Below are 20,729 nucleotides of genomic sequence, written 5' to 3'. Positions count from 1 at the left end.
AAACTTTACAAAATTTCCTGTAGAAATGAAAATTTAGCAAAATTTCCTATGAAAATTAACTTTCGATAAAATTTTCTTAGACAAAGAAATTTCAACAAAATTTCCTGTAACAAAGGAATTTTTAGATAATTTGCTATGGAGTTTCCCAACACAAAATTTCCTGTAGAAATGAAAATTTAACAAAATTTCCTATGAAAAAACTTTCGATAAAATTTTCTTAGACAAAGAAATTTCAACAAAATTTCCTGTGACAAAGGAATTTTTCGATAATTTGCTATGGATTTTTCCAACACAAAATTTCCTGTGGAAATTACATTTTGACAAAATTTACTACAACAAAGAAATTGGGACAAAAATTCCAGGCGAAAAATACTTTGAAGAATAATTCCTCTGAAAATGAAATTTGGCCAATATTTCCTATAGAAATGAAATTTTGACAAAATTTTCTATGGCAAAGAAATTTTGACAAAATTTCATATAGAACTGAAATTAAAAAAAAAAAATTCCATTAAACTGCAATTTGTACAAAATTTCTTATAGAAATAAAATTTTGACAAAATTTCCTATGGCAAAGAAATTTTGACAAAATTTCATATAGAAGTGAAATTTTAACATATTTTCCATTGAACTGGAATTTATACAAAATTTCTTATAGAAATGAAATTTTGACAAAATTTCATATAGAACTGAAATTTTAACATATTTTCCATTGAACTGAAATTTATACAAAATTTCTTATAGAAATGAAATTTTGACAAAATTTCCTATGGCAACGAAATTTTGACAAAAGTTCATATAGAAATGAAATTTTGACACAATTTCCTAGGGCAAAGAAATTTTGACAAAATTTCATATAGAACTGAAATTTTGACAAAATTTCCTATGGCAAAGAAATTTTGACAAAATTTCCTATTGAAATGAGATTTTAACAAAATTTTCCATGGAACTGAAATTTGTACAAAACTTTCTTATAACAGTGAATTTTGACAAAATTTCCTTTAGAAATGAAATTTTGAGAAAACTTTCGACAGTATTGAAATTTTGACAAATTTTCCTATGGTAAAGAATTTTTGGCAAAATTTCCTATGGCAATTAAATTTTGAAAAAATTTTCTATGACAAAGAAATTTTGACAAAATTTCCTATGGCAAAGAAATTTTGTCAAAATTTCATATAGAACTGAAATTTTAACACAATTTTCCATTGAACTGACATTTGTACAAAATTTCTTATAACAGTGAATTTTGACAAAATTTGCTTTAGAAATGAAATTTTGAGAAAATTTTCTACAGTATTGAAATTTTGACAAAATTTCCTATGGTAAAGAATTTTTGGCAAAATTTCCTATGGAAAATAAATTTTGACAAAATTTTCTACTGAACTGAAACAACCTTTTCCATACACCCAGAGAAGGAATATTATCACCTCAAACATGTTTTAAGAGCAAAATGTTATTTTTGGGTCGTGACCATGTAACATGGTTTTCGCCACCATGTTAGTTTCTCGGAAATCATGTATCTGATTTCGGCAAGCATGTCATATTTGACGAGAAAATAACATTTTAGTGACAAACATGTTACATGGTCACCATACAAAAATAACATTTTGCTCTTGAAACAAGTTTGAGGTGATCATATTCCTTCTCTGCCTGTAGAACTGACATTTTTAAAAAAATTAGTTTAAAAATTTAATATTGGCTACATTTCCTATGACAAAGAAATTATTACAAAATCTCCCATAGAAAATAAATCTGGAGAAAATTTCTAACAGAATTGAAATTTGGATACAATTTCCATCTTTGTTACAAAATTTCCTATGGCAAAGAAATTTTCACAAAATTGCCTATGCTAAACCAATTTTGACAAAAGTTGCTATGGCAAAGCAATTTTCACAAAATTTCTTATAGAACTGAGAAAATTTCCCATAGAACTGAAATATGAAATTTTGAGAAAATTTCCTATATAAAGTTTAGTGAAATTTTCTATAAAAATTAAATTTAAATAATTTTTTTTATACAAATGAAATTTCGACAAAATTTCCTCTGGCACACAAAATTTCCTGTGGCAAAGAATTTTTCACTAAATATCCTATTGCAAAGAAAATATTCCAAAATTTCCTAGAGCAAAGAAATTTCGCAAAGAATGATGGCAAAGAGATATTAACAACATTTTCTATGGCAAAGAAATTTTGACAAAATTTCCTATGAGATGAAATTTTGCGAAAATTTTGAAATATGAAATTTTGAGAAAATTTCCTATATAAATTTTAGTGAATTTTTCTATAAAAATGAAATTTAAATAAATTTTATATACAAATGCAATTTGGACAAAATTTCCTCTGGCATACAAAATTTCCTGTGGCAAAGAAATTTTCACAAAATTTCCTATTGCAAAGAAATTTTGCCAAAATTCCCTATAGCAAAGAAATTTTGCAAAGAATGATAGCAAAGAAATATTAACAAAATTTTCTATGGGAAAGAAATTTTGACAAAATTACCTATGAGATGAAATTTTGCGAAAATTTTGTATAGAAATGAAATTTTCACAAAATTTTCTACGACAACGAAATTTTGAACAAATTTCCTATGGCAAAGAAAGATTGACAAAATTTCCTATGGAAAGACATTTTGATAAAATTCCCTACGGCAAAGAAAGTTTGCTAAAATATCTTGGGGTATAGAAATTGTACCGACATTTCCTATGGCAAAGAAATTTTGCTAAAATATCCTATGGCAAAGAAATTTTGACAAAATTTCTTACGGCAAAGGAATATTGACAAAATTTTCTATGGCAACGAAATTTTGACAAAATTTCCTATCGACATAAAATTTTGCGAAAATTTGTATAGAAATGAAATTTTGACAAAATTTCCCAAGCTAAGAAGTTTTGAAAAAACTTTCTTATCGGGATGATTATGAGAAAATTTCCTATGGCAAAGAAATTTTGACAAAATTTCTTACGGCAAAGGAATATTGACAAAATTTTCTATGGCAACGAAATTTTGACAAAATTTCCTATCGACATGAAATTCTGCGAAAATTTTCTATAGAAATGAAATTTTGACAGAATTTTCTATGACAATGAAATTTTGACAAAATTTCCCAAGCAAAGAAGTTTTGAAAAACTTTCTTATCGGGATGATTATGAGAAAATTTCCTATGACAAAGAAATTTTGACAAAATTTCCTACGGCAAAGGAATATTGACAAAATTTTCTATGGCAACGAAATTTTGACAAAATTTCCTATAGACATGAAATTTTGCGAAAATTTTCTATAGAAATGAAATTTTGACAGAATTTTCTATGAAAATGAAATTTTGACAAAATTTCCCAAGCAAAGAAGTTTTGATTGATGATTATGAGAAAATTTCTTATGACAAATAAATTTTAACACAATTTCATACGACAAAGAAATTTTGACAAAAATTCGTATGGCAAAGAAATTTTGACAAAATTTCCTACAGAGATGAAATAATGACACAATTTTCAATGCAAAGGAATTTTGACAAAAATTTCCTATCCTGAAATTTCGATATTTTTTTTAATTGACAGTGTGACAAATTTTGCAACGGCAAAGAAATTTTGACACAATTCCCTATGGCAACGAAGTTTTGACAAAATTTCCTATGGTAAAGAAATTTTGACAAAATTTTCTATAGAGATGAAATAACGACACAATTTTCTATGGCAAAGGAATTTTGACAAAAAATTTCCTATCCTAAATTTTGAAAAAATTTTCTATGGCAAAGAAATTTTTACAAAATTTCCTGTGGCAAAGAATTTTTGTCGACATTCCCTATGGCAAAAAAATTTTTGCCAACATTTTCTAATGGCAAAGAAATTTTGACAAAATTTCCTTTGGCAAAGAAATGTTTGCCAACATTTCCTATGTCAAAGTAAGTTTGACAAAATTTCCTATGAAGAAAATTTGCCAAATTTCCTATTAAGAAAATTTGTAAAATTTTCCTATGGGAAAGAAAATTTTCCAATATTTTCCATGGGAAAGAAATTTTTCACAAAATTTTCTACAGTATAGAAATTTTTCCAGGATTTCCTATGGCAAAGAAATATTGAGAAAATATTCTCTTGATATGACATTTTGCAAAAATTTTGTATAGAAATGAAATTTTGCTAAAATTTCCTATGGCATAGAAATTTTGCCAAAAATTCCCTATGGCAAAGAAATTTTGCTAAGATTTCCGATCGATATGAAATTTTGCGAAATTTTTTTATAGAAATGGAATTTTGACAAAATTTTCTATGGCAAAGAAATTTTGACAAAAATGGCAAAGAAATTCTAACAAAATTTCTTAAGGCAAAGAAATTTTGAAAAAAATTTCCTATCGACATGAAATTTTGCGAAAATTTGTATAGAAGTGATATTTCGACAAAATTTTCTATGACAATGAAATTTTGACAAAATTTCCCAAGCAAAGATGAAACTATAGGAAAATTTCCTATGACAAAGAAATTTTTACAAAATTTCATACGGCAAAGAAATTTTGACAAAAATTCGTATGGCAAAGAAATTTTGACAAAATTTCCTATAGAGATGAGATAGTGACACAATTTTCAATTCAAAGGAATTTTGACAAAAATTTCCTATCCTGAAATTTCGCGAATTTTTTTTAATTGACAGTTTGACAAAATTTTCTACGGCAATGGAATTTTGACAAAAATTTCCTATCCTGAAATTTCGCGAATTTTTTTTAATTGACAGTGTGACAAATTTTGCAACGGCAAAGAAATTTTGACACAATTCCCTATGGCAACGAAGTTTTGACAAAATTTCCTATGGTAAAGAAATTTTGACAAAATTTTCTATAGAGATGAAATAACGACACAATTTTCTATGGCAAAGGAATTTTGACAAAAAATTTCCTATCCTAAATTTTGAAAAAATTTTCTATGGCAAAGAAATTTTTACAAAATTTCCTGTGGCAAAGAATTTTTGTCGACATTCCCTATGGCAAAAAAATTGTTGCCAACATTTTCTAATGGCAAAGAAATTTTGACAAAATTTCCTTTGGCAAAGAAATGTTTGCCAACATTTCCTATGTCAAAGTAAGTTTGACAAAATTTCCTATGAAGAAAATTTGCCAAATTTCCTATTAAGAAAATTTGTAAAATTTTCCTATGGGAAAGAAAATTTTCCAATATTTTCCATGGGAAAGAAATTTTTCACAAAATTTTCTACAGTATAGAAATTTTTCCAGGATTTCCTATGGCAAAGAAATATTGAGAAAATATTCTCTTGATATGACATTTTGCAAAAATTTTGTATAGAAATGAAATTTTGCTAAAATTTCCTATGGCATAGAAATTTTGCCAAAAATTCCCTATGGCAAAGAAATTTTGCTAAGATTTCCGATCGATATGAAATTTTGCGAAATTTTTTTATAGAAATGGAATTTTGACAAAATTTTCTATGGCAAAGAAATTTTGACAAAAATGGCAAAGAAATTCTAACAAAATTTCTTAAGGCAAAGAAATTTTGAAAAAAATTTCCTATCGACATGAAATTTTGCGAAAATTTGTATAGAAGTGATATTTCGACAAAATTTTCTATGACAATGAAATTTTGACAAAATTTCCCAAGCAAAGATGAAACTATAGGAAAATTTCCTATGACAAAGAAATTTTTACAAAATTTCATACGGCAAAGAAATTTTGACAAAAATTCGTATGGCAAAGAAATTTTGACAAAATTTCCTATAGAGATGAGATAGTGACACAATTTTCAATTCAAAGGAATTTTGACAAAAATTTCCTATCCTGAAATTTCGCGAATTTTTTTTAATTGACAGTTTGACAAAATTTTCTACGGCAATGGAATTTTGACAAAAATTTCCTATCCTGAAATTTCGCGAATTTTTTTTAATTGACAGTTTGACAAAATTTTCTACGGCAATGGAATTTGGACACAATTCCCTATGGCAACGAAGTTTTGACAAAATTTCCTATGGTATAGAAATTTTGACAAAATTTTCTATAGAGATGAAATACCGACACAATTTTCTATGTCAAAGGAATTTTAACAAAAAATTTCCTATCCTAAATTTTGACAAAATTTTCTATGGCAAAGAAATTTTTACAAAATTTCCTATGGCAAAGAATTTTTGCCGAAATTTGACAAAATTTCCTATGAAGAAAATTTTCCAAATTTCCTATTAAGAAAAGTTGCTAAATTTTACCATGGGAAAGAAAATTTTCCAGTATTTTCTATGGGAAAGAATTTTTTGACAAAATTTCCTACAGTAAAGAAATTTTCCCAGGATTTCCTATGGCAAAGAAATATTCAGAAAATATTCTCTTGATAGGATATTTTGCAACAATTTTTTATAGAAACGAAATTTTGCGAAAATTTCCTATGGCAAAGAAATTTTGGCAAAATTCCCTATGGCAAAGAAATTTTGCCAAGATTTCCTATGGCAAAGAAATATTGAGCAAATATTCTATCGACATGAAATTTTTTGGAAATTTTGTATGGAAATGAAATTTTGACAAAATTTTCTATGGCAAAGAAATTTTGACAAAACTTCCAATGGCAAAGAAATATTGACAAAATTTTCTATAGCAAAGAAATTTTGACAAAACTTCCAATGGCACAGAAATTCTAACAAAATTTCTTACGGAAAAGAAATTTAAAAAAAAAATCCTACGGCAAAGAAATTTTTTACAAAATTTCCTATGGCAACTTAGACAAAATTTCCCATAGAGATAAAATTTTGACAAAATTTCCTATAGAGATGAAATTTGGGATAATTTTCTATAGAAACGAAATGTTGACAAAATTTCTTATGGCAAAGAAATTTTGACAAAATCTCCTACTGCAAAGAAATTTGGACAAAATTTCCTATGCCAAAGAAATTTTGACAAAATTTCCGATAGAAATGAAATTTTTTTAAAGATGCCTATAACGCAGTGTTGCCCATGTATAAAGGTCAAAATCACATTTTGTTGAGTGTATTTATTTTAAATCTCTACTAATTCAAAGATAACAAATTTAAAATCTTTTTTCATTCCATTTCAATTTTCGCCCTAAATAATACATTTGACTTTTCTGTTTACATATATTTCCCATTGCGCCTAAAAGTCTACCACAAAATAATTCCATTTTATTAAAAATATCAACAACAAATCTCTACAAAACTTAATCTCAATGGAGCTAAATATCCTGCATACGAACATATAATGAATGACATCAAACGATATGGCCACAAACATCGAATATAATAACAAAAATTTGAAATAATTTCACAAAATAATGGACGTATGTTGGTTTTTTGGGTATGTTCGGCAAAGAGGGGAGAGAGTGATTTGAATAGAATTATATAGCCTAAAAGACCATTAGAAATGTGAAAACTAACACAAAAATGCCTATAAACAGTTTTCGTTAGTTTGTAGGCTGCTAAGCAAAAACAAAAATTAAAACCAAAAAAAAAAAAAATGTGGTTGTAAAAATATGCAAATATATGCACCATTCATAGTATGAATGACTGTGAGTCTACATTTTGGTCTGATAATAACAATTTTGTATGCATACCTGATTGGAGGTCATAAATCTTTGAAATGTTAGACACATACACAGTTCCTATACACAATGGGTTATTCAACAAAAACTATAGCATACCATCAAGGGGTTTGAGTGAGTGTGTGTGTGTGTGTTCGATAGGGGCAATGTGATATATTGCATACATTTTGGCGTCAAACGAAAAAAACATGCAATATTAAAGTTAAATATGCATTAGGAATGTTACCATTTGGAGAATTTCGTTTAATTTTTTGGGAGGGCTTTTGATTCCACAACCCGTATAGATTTTTAAGCCAAAATGTTTTTTTTTTTTTTTGGTTAGAAATATATCCATTTTGTTAGTGTCCATTGGCATTTGGTGAACTTAGAATATCTTTGGAATTCTTGTGATAATTTTTATGAACATGTGTATATATGAACGATAACAAAAAAAACAATATGAATTTAATGGACATTTTTATTTTTATGTGTATCTTTTTCACTCCATTGTTGGTGTTATTGTCATTTAACGCCTCTGGTTGCTCGTTATGGGATTGGTTGCCAGCCAGAAAATTGTCAATTGTTTTAGTTTAAGTCTGTCTCTGTGAGTACCGCAACCATTTTGTCATTTCGCTATATAACTGCCACAGCCTAACCTCCCTATGGTCGTGTGAGTTCATTAGTTCATTTGTTTGTAGCGGTGTACGGTTTTTTTGGTTTGTGCGAAGGAGGACGAGGAGAAAGTAACATGTGTTCTATTTGGGGGGTTTTTTGGCCATATGACTGTGTAACCAAAAGCTCCATTCTAGAGCTCTTTAGTTTGGGGAATTCCTTGTAGTTTCCATGCCCCCTTCCTATGCCATTTGCTTTCCCCAAGCTCTGTTTCGTTTCCGTTTCCTATTATTGTTATTGCCCGTATTTGTCGTCGCTGTCGTTTTTATTTGTCTGCTTCCCATGTTTGTGCCTTCCGTTTTAATATATGTTAAGACAAGGTGTTGATCAATGGTTTTTATGATACTCATTAAAATATTGACCTAAGGGAGCCCTAAAAGTAGGCTATAATTTGTCGTTTTTTTTTTTTATTACCTTTGCTTTGTATAGATGTTGTGAGTCGCAATTTGGCAACGATTTTGAGGGGCTTAGCCAAGGACTACGAAAACTATTTGCTTTGGAATCAGAGTAGAGAATATGTCATTAGAATATTTGTTGTACCTTTGGGAAATTCTCAGGAAAAAAGTAAAAAAAAAATATTTTTGGAAGATGGATACCATTGTTCTAGGCATGGCTAATTATTTGCAAAAGTGTGTTCTATGAGTATGTGAAAATAGGCAGATTTGTACGTAATTTTTATTTTGTTTTTCCATGGCAAAGAAATTTGAACCAAATTTCTTACTGCAAGCAATTTTGTCTATTTTTTTTTAGTAAAGAAAATTTGTCAAAATTTCCCATGGCTAAGAAATTTTAGCAAAGTTTCATATGACAAAGCAATTTTGACGAAATTTCTTATAGAAATGAAATTTTGAAAAAATTATCTATAGAAATGAGATTTTGAGAAAATTTCTTATAGAAATTGAAATTTTGAAAAAATTTCCTATAGAAATGAAATTTTCTTATAGAAATGAAATTTAAAAAAAAATTTTCTATAGAAATGAAATTTTGAGAAAATTTCCTATAGAAATGAAATTTTGACAAAATTTCCTATAGAAATAAAAGTTTAAGAAAATTTCTTATAGAAATGAAATTTTGAGAAAATTCCCTATAGAAATGAAATTAAAAAAAAAAATCCTATAGAAATGAAATTTTGACAAAATTTTCTATAGAAATTAAATTTTGACAAAAAATTTCCCATAGAAATGAAATTTTGACAAAATTTCCTATGGCAGAGAAATTTTTACAAAATTTGCTATGACAAAGAAATGTTGAAAAAATTTCTTATAGAAATTAAATTTGGACATAATTTTCTATAGCAATGAAATTTTGCAACAATTTGCTATAGAAGTGAAATTTTGACAAAATTTCCTATAGAATTGAAATTTTGAAGAAATTTTCTATAGAAATGAAATTTCAAGAAAATTTCCTATAGAAATGAAATTTTGAGAAAATTTCCTATGGCAAAGAAATTTTGAGAAAATTTTCTATGGAAAGACATTTTGACAAAAATACCTATACGAAAGAAATTTTCACAAAATTTCCAATAGCAAAGAAATTTTCAGAAAATTTCATATAGAAATGAAATTTTGATAAATTTTCCCATAGAAATGAAATTCTGAAAACAATTTTCTATAGAGATAATTTTTTGACGAAATTTCCTATAGAAACGAAATTTTGACAAAATTTTCTATAAAAATGAAATTTTGACAAAATTTCATATAGAAATGGAATTTTGACAAAATTTCCTATGGTAATGAAATTTTGCGAAAATTTCCTATAGAAATTAAATTTTCAGAAAATTTCCAATTATCAGAATAAACTCAGGCAGTTCATTAAACCCAACAATGAACCACACTTGAACCTTCCGAAATTAAATTTTGAAAAAATTTTCTATAGAGATGAAATTGTGACAAAATTTCCTGTAGAAATGAAATTTTGACAAAATTTCCTATAGACATGAATTTTTGACAAAATTTCCTATGGAAATTAAATTTTCTATAGAAATGAATTTTTGAAAAATTTTCGCATAGAATTGAAATTTTTAAAAAATTTCCTATAAAAATGGAATTTTGACAAAATTTCGTATAGAAATGAAATTTTGACAAAATTTCCTATAGGAATGAAATTTTGAGAAAATTTCCTTTTGAAAAAAATTTTCTATGGGAAAGAAATTTTGACAAAATTTCCTATAAAAATGAAATTTTAAGAAAATTTCCTATAGAAATGAGATTTTGAGAAAATTTCCTATAAAAATGAAATTTTGACAAAATGTCCTATGGTAATGAAATTTTGACAAAAATTCCTATGGTAATGAAATTTTTACAAAATTTCCTATAGAAATGAAATTTTGAATTTTGTCAAAATGAAATAGAAATGAAATGTTAACAAAAATTTCTTACAGAAATTAAATTTTGACAAAATTTCCTATAAAAAGGAAATTTTAACAAAAATTTTTATAGAAATAAAATTTTGACAAAATATCCTATAGAAACGAAATTTTGACTAATTTTTCTATAAAAATCAAATTTTGACAAAATTTCATATAGAAATGAAATTTTTACAAAATTTCCTATAGAAATTGAATTTTGACCAAATTTCCTACAGAAATGAAATTTTGAGAAAATTTCCTATAGAAATGAAATTTGTACTTGCCGTTAACTCCACAATACTTGTACATCTCGAATCAAAACTCTGTATTCTCCATTTTGCTGGTTGGACATTAATATTTCCTATGACGATTAGCTATCATTGAATATTGCTCAAAAAGTATCCCCATTTAATTCGATTACTGACCACGAAAACCCCTCATAACTAGTTTACTAGTTTCACTAATAATTCTAACAACTTGCCCTATTTTAAATTGGCTCGAAATGGTAAACAAACTTGATACATGCCTCTTGAGTTTTTTTTTTCGAAATTCTCATAGCTAATTATGAAACTCCCAAAAGTATGCACTAACTTTTAAAGAGAAAAAAAGAAACTTTTGCATAACAGGTTACCGTATTGTAATTACATCTTAGCTGGGGTATTTTGCATTTACCACTAGATACTGCGCTATGCTCTGGGTTTTCATTCTCAAAAGTTTTACATTTGCATATTTTAGTCGCTTTATGAGAGTGTTGCATACTTGTAGGGTTGCAACACCTGTATACCAAGTAGAACAACATTGAAATTTGGAGCATTTCGTTTCAAAAACTAGCGGTTATTGTACTCATATATTGAGTTGGGTTGCTCTATCATTTTATTAGTGATAATGAACTCGAGCAATATGTTGCCATTGCCATAACTGGTGGTAGATGGTTTTTCACATAGAACCGTGGTGGAAACCATACGCTGGTAGTTCAACCCAAACCCAAAGTAGATAAAATGGAGTGCCACTAACGACGAAGTAGGTACATTCAACCGGCAAACCATCTAAACTCAACCAGCTAATGTGTACGCAAATTTTGTTTGCGTTCTTTTGGGCGCTTCGACTGTTTTTTTTTTGTTTTTACTGTCATTTCAAAGTTTACGCTAGACCACAGATGCCGTAACGGTTACTCCTGTTTGGCAGCAAACAACAGGGCGTAAAATCACCATTGGACAAACGAAAGGATGATTAAAAAAAATTGCAAAAATTCCAATAAAGCCCAAGCCCGAGTAGACTCAATAAACAAATGGTGAGATAATGGCAAATGCCTGAGTGCTATGGCTGGGAACAATAGGTGCCAGCTTGGTCAGATTTGATCACGCCAGAGCGAACTTATTGGAAAGGTACGAATGAATGGTTTTTACCGCAATGCTGGTCGCGAGCTGCTAGATGTTTCTTTTGTTAGTCAAAGCCACCATTAAGGTGTGCAATGCATTTGTGGTTTCGATTTGTGCTTTCAATGCACCACGTAGAACAAGGAAACATTTGCCAAAAATTGATGCCAAGATTGAAATGAATGAATGACAGACTTTTGCTCTAACGTTTGAGTTGCTTAAATGAAAATCCGATTAAACACAGAAGAAATGCAAGCATCAGCCCAAAGATAGGCAGCAGTTTTTAATTGAACCAGCCACATATGTTATGCAATGAAAGACTAAGGCAAATGAATAGTTAAGAGTTGAAGACAAATGAATAGCTATGGATTTTGATGTATGCAAAAGTTTGCCTTTATTTGGCGATTTAATTTTGGTTCAATAGATTTTCAAGTATAGTTGGGTAAAAAATCAAGTTTTTAAGGATCTTAAAGATCCAATTTAGAATTCAGGGCATAGTGGTAGCTTATGGTATCATCAGTTTCGAAAATCGTAATAGGTACCTGTTAAGCTAATACTCAAATCAGAAGTATTTTCGAATTTGGTCATTCCATGAGTACCCCAGCCCTGAAGTTAACAACCCTATGGATGACATTATCACAATGGACTGAATAGTCTAAGTGAGCCTGAATCTTAATCGGGCTGCCACTTTAACCTAACCTTTAACCTATGGATGACATCATATTTCTTTTAATGGTGGCTCGTTACACCATCACACTTGATATTCGTAATAGGTATCTATTAGAGCAACACTAATAAAACATCGAATAAAAAAGCAAATCTGATTCACTTGAAAACTTAAGGCCTAACACTTGGCTATTGGCCAAGTTGGTCATCTCAGTACAACTCCGGCTGACAAGTTGACAATCCAGTGGATAGTATCATATTTTTTCACAAGATGGTTTGTCACTTTACCACATTCGAAATTCGTTATATTATCTTTACTAAAATTTAATCTCTTCTTGGTCATCGCCCAATTTGATAGTTTCAGTAGAACTGGGTTTATTGAATCATCACACTTGAAATTCGTAATAGGTAGCTACTAAGGTGTCATTCAAATTGAAAATTGTTCCCATTAATAAAAGCTCTAGCGTAATCTTTGGAACCAACTTTTAGCAGTTTAACATTTTACTAATTTCGGAAGGGACCTGAGGTCGTAATAGGTTCCTATTAAGGTGTCATTCAAATTGAAAATTGTTCCCATTAATAAAAGCTCGTATCTTCTTGGTCATTGTCCAATTTGGAAATTTCGGAGAAACTTGCCCCTGAAGTTGTCAACCTAGTGGATGGATGGGTGGCTTGAAAAAGTGTAATAGGTACCTACTAATTTCGCGCTTAAATCAAAAAGTATTTAGATTATTAAATAGTCATTGCCCAATTATAATTCTAGCTTAATCTTTGGAACCAACTTTTGGCCGTTTAACATTTTAATAATTTCGGAAGGGACCTGAGGTCGTAATAGGTAGCTACTAAGGTGTCATTCAAATTGAAAATTATTTCCATTAATAAAAGCTCGTATATTCTTGGTCACTGCCCAATTTTTAAATTTCGAAAAAACTTGTCCCTGACGTTGCCAACCTAGGGGATGGAAGAGTGGCTTGAAAATTTGTAATAGGTTCCTACTAACGTCGCGCTTAAATCTAAAATATTTAGCTTATTAAATAGTCATTGTGCAATTATTACTTCTAGCGTAGTCTTTGGAACCAATTTTTGACCGTTTAACATTTTAAAAATTTCGGGAGGGACCTGAAGTCGACAATCTCATTTGAATGTTGTCAAATTACCAGAAACATTCGAAATTCGTAATTGGTAATAAATAACACTAATACAGAAATTATTCTGATTGAAAAGCACGTCTATTCTTGGTTAAAGGTGAGTATTAAGTTCGAGTTTAGCCGCTAAAAACGTCATTTTTTCACGATTACTTTTCTTTAATCGTCCATTTTAAGGAATACAAACTTTGTGAAAATTTGCTTTGGGATATTCCCCATCAAGTTATAATGAAATCTGCAACAAATATGTATAATTTCATGCATTTTTCTTACTGATTTAGTTTTCACTTTAGCTATTTTAGCGGCTAAACTCGAACTTAATACCCACCTTAATGGTTAAATTGGTAACTGCAGCCGAAATCAGAGGACCTACCTCTTGGCCATTGCCCAAAGCCACACTTGAAGTTCATCATAGGAGATAATCAAATAAAAAATTATTCCCATTACTAAAAGAACGTCTATTTTTGTGGTAACTTTAAAATTTATAATTTTAGTAGAATGATTGGCTGGTTGACCCCCATTCAAAATTTCGTCTGCATGGTAACTTGTACTTTCACACTCAAAATTAGTAATAGGTAACACTCAAATTAAATTAAATTATTCTCACTTAAAATCACATCTCTTCTTAGTTATTTCCAAAATTGTTAACTTCAGTGGAAAATGGGGGCCTGCCTCTTGGCCATTGCCAAATTTGGACATTTCAAAAGAACATCGAACCAATATGATACGATTGCTTCAATTTTTTCACATGGTGGCTGTTTGCAATACTCCATTAGAAATTCGTAGTAGGTGCCAACTACACTCCCATTCAAAATTATTTCCATTAATAAAAGCTCTCCTCTTTTTTGCTCATGTCCAATTTGGTAGTTGCTAAAAAAACCTGGCCCTGAAGTTTACAATCTAGTGAATGGAAGGATGGCTTGCTGTATACCGACATTCGTAATTTGTAATAGGTTAGGTGGCAGCCCGATGTATCAGGCTCACTTAGACTATTCAGTCCATTGTGATATCACATTGGTGAACTTCTCTCTTATCACTGAGTGCTGCCCGATTCCATGTCAAGCTCAATGACAAGGGACCTCCTTTTTATAGCCGAGTCCGAACGGCGTTCCACATTGCAATGAAACCACTTAGAGAACCTTTGAAACCCTCAGTAATGTCACCAGCATTACTGAGGTGGGATAATCCACCGCTGAAAAACTTTTTGGTGTTCGGTCGAAGCAGGAATCGAACCCACGACCTTGTGTATGCAAGGCGGGCATGCTAACCATTGCACCACGGTGGCTCCCTAATTTGTAATAGGTACCCACTGAGGTGACACCAAAATCAATAACTTTTTAGCTTGGGAAAGATTCAATATAGATAGTTGCAAAAAAAACCTGGCCCTGAAGTTTACAATCTAGTGAATGGAATGGTGGCTTGCTGTATACCGACATTCGTAATTTGTAATAGGTACCCACTGAGGTGACACTAAAATCAATAACTATTTAGATTGGGAAAGATTGAATATAGATAGTTGCAATAAAAACCTGGCCCTAAAGTTTACAATCTAGTGAATGGACGGATGGCTTGCTGTATACCGAAATTCGTAATTTGTAATAGGTACCCACTGAGGTGACACTAAAATCAATAACTATTTAGATTGGGAAAGATTCAAATCTTCTTGATCATTGGCCATTTTGTAATTTCAGTAGAAACTTAGCCCTGAAATTAAATGAGAGGGTGACACGAAATTTGTAATAGGTACCTGATAGGTGAGACACTAAAATCAAAAAACAAATTTGGTAATTTCAGTTGGAATATTAAGGCCAACTTCTGCCAATTGCTCAATTTAGTATTTCAACAGAAACGTGGCCCGCAAGATGACAACTTGTTTGTTGACGTCATATTTATTCAATAATCCTCGTAATATGTACCTATTATTGCTAAAGTGAATTTAAGAAGGATCAAAATGGTTTGCAGATATCCGAGAATATGACGATGGTCTAGCCGGTTGGTCTTCCTTCGGGAATTCTGGAAATGGTACTATCTTAAATCGCCATTGAAACCAAGCAGCATCTTGACATCGAAAACTGTGGTAATTGAGACTAGGCCTCAAGCTTTGTTCTTGTGTCCTATCCATAACATTTTAATAGTGCAAATCTTGTGGGGTATAAATAGAACTAAGTTTTTTTTAGTCCCTCACGAGAGAAAATCTTAATATTCTTCATAAAATAAAACTAGCAAAAATTTAAGCATAATTTGGGGGGTTCGTTGTAATTTTAAATTTGAAGCCTATTTTCAGATGATGGCGAAAGTTTAATATGAACAAATACTATTTTTAAATTAAGAACACTTCAAATAGCATGGCGAAATATAATAAAATAAAAATTTTATCATTTCTAAAGCATATTTTCTGGGGTAACCTTCAGTTTTAATTGTGAAGCCCATTAATAGAATTGGGTTAATTTTGAGGGAAAACAAATAAAATTTTTAACTTTAGATATTTCTAGTTTCTAAATCTTTAAATAGCATCAAATTTATAACACTTTGTATTCTTACAAAATTAAAAGCATAGATTTGGGGGGCAATCTTAGTTCAAGCCTATTTTCAGGGGATAGAAAACCTTGACTTAGAATAAATAAATTTTTAACTTTAGATCATTTCAATTTGTAATCCCTTAAGTGGCATCACGAAATTCCACAAGCTAAACATCTTCAAATTCTTAAAAAAAATTGGAAAAATTTAAGCATATTGAAACTAAAGCATATTTTCTGGGGTAACCTTCAGTTTTAATTATGAAGCCCATTAACAGAATAGGGTTAATTGTGAGGGAAAACAAATAAAATTTTTAACTTTAGATATTTCTAGTTTCTAAATCCTTAAATAGCATCCAATTTATAACACTTTGTATTCTTACAAAATTAAAAGCATAGTTTTGGGGGGCCAATGTTAGTTCAAGCCTATTTTCAGGGGATAGAAAACCTTGACTTAGAATAAATAAATTTTTAACTTTAGATCATTTCAATTTGTAATCCCTAAAGTGGCATCACGAAGTTCCATAAGCTAAAAATCTTAAAATTCTTAAAAAAAAAATTGGAAAAATTGAAGTTTTAACTTAGAAGCCTATATTCGGGAAATCGAAAACTATGAGGGAGACCAAATAAATTTTTAGCATGAGATCATTTTAATTATCAGGAAATATCGTAAAAAAATCTTAGTATTCTTAAAAAACAAAAACTTGCAAAAATTAAACAATGTTTTGAAGGGTCACTCTAAGTTCTAATTTTCAAGTCCAATTTCAGGAGATAGAGATATTTTAGGCAGAACAAATAAATTTTGTAATCTTTGATAATTTTATTTACAAACGAAATTAAATAACCTAAGCATCTTAGCATTCTGTATAACAATTTCAAAAATTAAAACATATTTTTGGGGGTCCGTTGTAGTTTTAATTTAGAAGCCTATTTTTGGGAAATCGAAAACTATGAGGGAGAGCAAACTAAATTCTTAGCTTTCTGTATAACAATTTCAAAAATTAAAACATATTTTTGGGGGTCCGCTGTAGTTTTAATTTAGAAGCCTATTTTTGGGAAATCGAAAACTATGAGGGAGAGCAAACTAAATTCTTAGCTTTAGATCATTTTGATTTTCACTATTAAAAAAAATCATAGAATAAAAATGTTATTGTTATTTAAAAAAATTGCAAAAATTACAGCATATTTTTCTAAGCCCATTTTCTGTAAATAGAGAAGTTTGAGGCGGAACTAATAAATTTGTAACCTTAGATCATTTTATATACAACGAAATTAAAGAAACTGAAAATGTAAGCGTTCTGTTAAAAAATGAAAAAATAAAGCATATTTTTGGGGGTCTGCTGCAGTTTTAATTTTGTAGTACATTTTCGAAAAATCGAAACCTTTGAAAAAGAGCAAGTCAATTTTTAATTATCAATGCATATCGTAAAATAAAAATCTTAGTATACATTATTAAAATTACAAAAATTACAGCATAGATTAGGTATTTTTAATTTTGAATGGGCTTCAATATTCAGGAGATGGAGAAATTAAAAAAAAAATAAAATATATCCTTAGCATTAGATCATTTCATTTACAACAAAATGTAACAAAATAAAAATCTTATCTTTCTTTAAAAAAAAAAAAAAAAAACTAAAGCATATTTTGTAGTGTTTTAAGTTGGAAGCCTATTTTCAGGAGACGGGCAGCTTTGATGAAGAACAATTTTGACCATTTTAATTACGACGTAATTTAGTAAAATAGAAATCTTGAAATTCTTTAAAGACATACAAAAATTAAAGCATATTTTAGGGGGTCAGCTATAGTTTTAATTTTGAATCCTATTTTTTGGAAGCCTATTTTCAGGAGACGGACAGCTTTGATGAAGAAAAATTTTGACCATTTTAATTACAACGTAATTTAGTAAAATAAAAATATTGAAATTCTTTAAAAACATACAAAAATTAAAGCATATTTCAGGGGGTCAGCTATAGTTTTAATTTTGAATCCTATTTTCAGGAAATGGAGAACTTTGAGGAATAGCGAATTTATTCTTAACTTTAGACTATTTCAATTACAACGAAATTTAACAACAAGCAAAAATTAAAGCATTCCGAAGTTGGAAACCTGAAGAACTTTGAGGAAGAGCAACTAAGTATAAATTAATTACAACGAATGAATGAACAAAATAGAAATCTTAAAATTCTTAAGCATATTTTGCGGTGTCACCGTTAGTATTAATTTGGAAGTCTATTTTCAGGAGATGTAAAACTTTGATGAAGACCACATTAATTTTTAACTTTAAATCATTTTAATAGATATAATTCAAAATTTTATTTTTTGTTTCATATATTCATTTGTGCCAAATGGTCGACAATTTTCAAAAGTTTTTGGAATTCAAAATTTTCTATTTTCCTTCTACTGTATGCTGGTGATGACATTGCCTTGATGAAATTTTGTGGTTTCTTTGGGTTCGACAAAATATTTGCATGTTCTACAAAAGATAGTCTTGGCGCCTTTGGATATACTCAACTCTCTTCATATTTTAGCTGATGGTAAGAGTATTTGGTGGAAAGTCAAGTGCTTAAAAATATGCAAATTTAATGTGATTTTAATTTGACTGCAAGCTGTCCCCTTGAGTCAAAGACTTATTCGAGACGATACACCATGGCTTTCATGTTAGTCACTCTAGCCATATTCAATGGGTATTGCCAGTTTCCTGTGGCCCATTATGCTGTGTCTATGCTGTTACAGATTTGTAAATGGAGTAAGTGGAAAGGTATATATGCATAAGGATAAAAGGGTATTTAGCCTAAGGGGTCTTTATTTATGCATAATTGTGAAAATTGTTACGTGGTGGTATTCAAACCATATTCAAATGTATGGGAGACCACTTACCACTGAATGAAATCCCAAGTAAAATGAAAGCATATGAAAATATTATGTAAATTTTCCATTCCTTTCAATTCTTTTCCTCCATTGTTCGGGCCCTTGTGCTGCCCCCCTTTTGCTATGGATGCTATACCACGAACAACAACAACAACAAAAGTTTTAATGAATGAGATTTTCTAACGAGATTTGACAAATTATTCAAAATGTTTGCAAAAGGGTGGACTTTTAGGCCATTTGTGATTGCACAAAAGTTTATTGTATGTTTGGTCTTCTAAGGGATGAAGATTTATTGATTTTTTTTTCACTTAAAGAAGATAAACGAAAATAATTATTGAAATGAAATTATTGAATTATTATGAAAGAATTGTTTATTAAATTAATTAATTTTCTTTCTTATTCTTTTGCAGGTATGATATGCTCCCTTTTGGCATTGAAGAAAATAAATGAAAATATGCCTTAAGGTATGTGCAAATAAATTTGAAGAAAATGTAATTATAAAAGAATTGTAGCATACTTATAGGTTGCAGCACATCTTTAAGCTTTTATTATAAAGGGCTTTTGTTCTTTTTTATTAGAAGAGCATTCGCAAAAGAGTTGTAGCATATCTTTCGACTGTAGCAAAGCTATTACAAGAAAATAAGTATTTATAAAAAAAATTGTAGCATATCTTTAGGATGTTGTAAAAATTTTATTTCTATAGAAAATTTTGAAAAATTTTATTTCTATAAAAAATTTTGTAAAAATTTTGTTCCTATAGAAAATTTTGTGAAAATTTTATTTCTATAGAAAATTTTGTCAAAATTTTATTTCTATAGAAAATTTTGTCAAAATTTTATTTCTATAGAAAATTTTGTCAAAATTTTATTTTTATAGAAAATTTTGACAAAATTTTATTTCTATAGAAAATTTTGACAAAATTTTATTTCTATAGAAAATTTTGTCACATTTTAACTTTTATAGAAAATTTTGTCAAAATTTAAGTTCTTTGCCAAAATTTTATTTATATAAACAATTTTGACAAAATTTTACTTCTATAGGAAATTTTGACAAAAGCTTATTTCTATAGAAAATTTTGTCAAACTTTTACTTCTATAGAAAATTTTGTGAAAATCTTATTTCTATAGAAAATTTTGTCAAAATTTTATTTCTATAGAAAATTTTGTCAAAATTTTATTTCTATAGAAAAATTTGACAACATTTTATTTGTATAGAAAATTTTGACAAATTTTTATTTCTATAGAAAATTTTGTCAAATTTTTACTTCTATAGAAAATTTTGTCAAAATCTTATTTCTATAGAAATTTTTGACAAATTTTTATTTCTATAGAAAATTTTGCCGAATTTTTACTTCTATAGAAAATGTTGCCACAATTTTGTTTCTATTGTAAATTTTGTCAAAATTGTATTTCGATCGAAAATTTAGTTAAAATTTTATTTATGTAGAAAATTTGGTAGAATTGTTTTCTATAGAAAACTTTGTCAAAATTTTATTTATATAGAAAATTTTGACGAAATGTTATTTCTATAGAAAATTTTGGCAAAGTTTTATTTCTATAGAAATTTTGTTAAAAGTTTATTTCTAGAGGAAATTTTATCAACATTTTATCTCTATAAAAATTTTGTCA

Source organism: Haematobia irritans, chromosome 3, assembly GCF_050003625.1.
Source record: "Haematobia irritans isolate KBUSLIRL chromosome 3, ASM5000362v1, whole genome shotgun sequence".
NCBI classification, from domain to species: Eukaryota; Metazoa; Arthropoda; class Insecta; order Diptera; family Muscidae; genus Haematobia; species Haematobia irritans.
The sequence above is the reverse complement of the archived record's forward strand: the minus strand, read 5'-3'. Positions refer to the sequence as shown.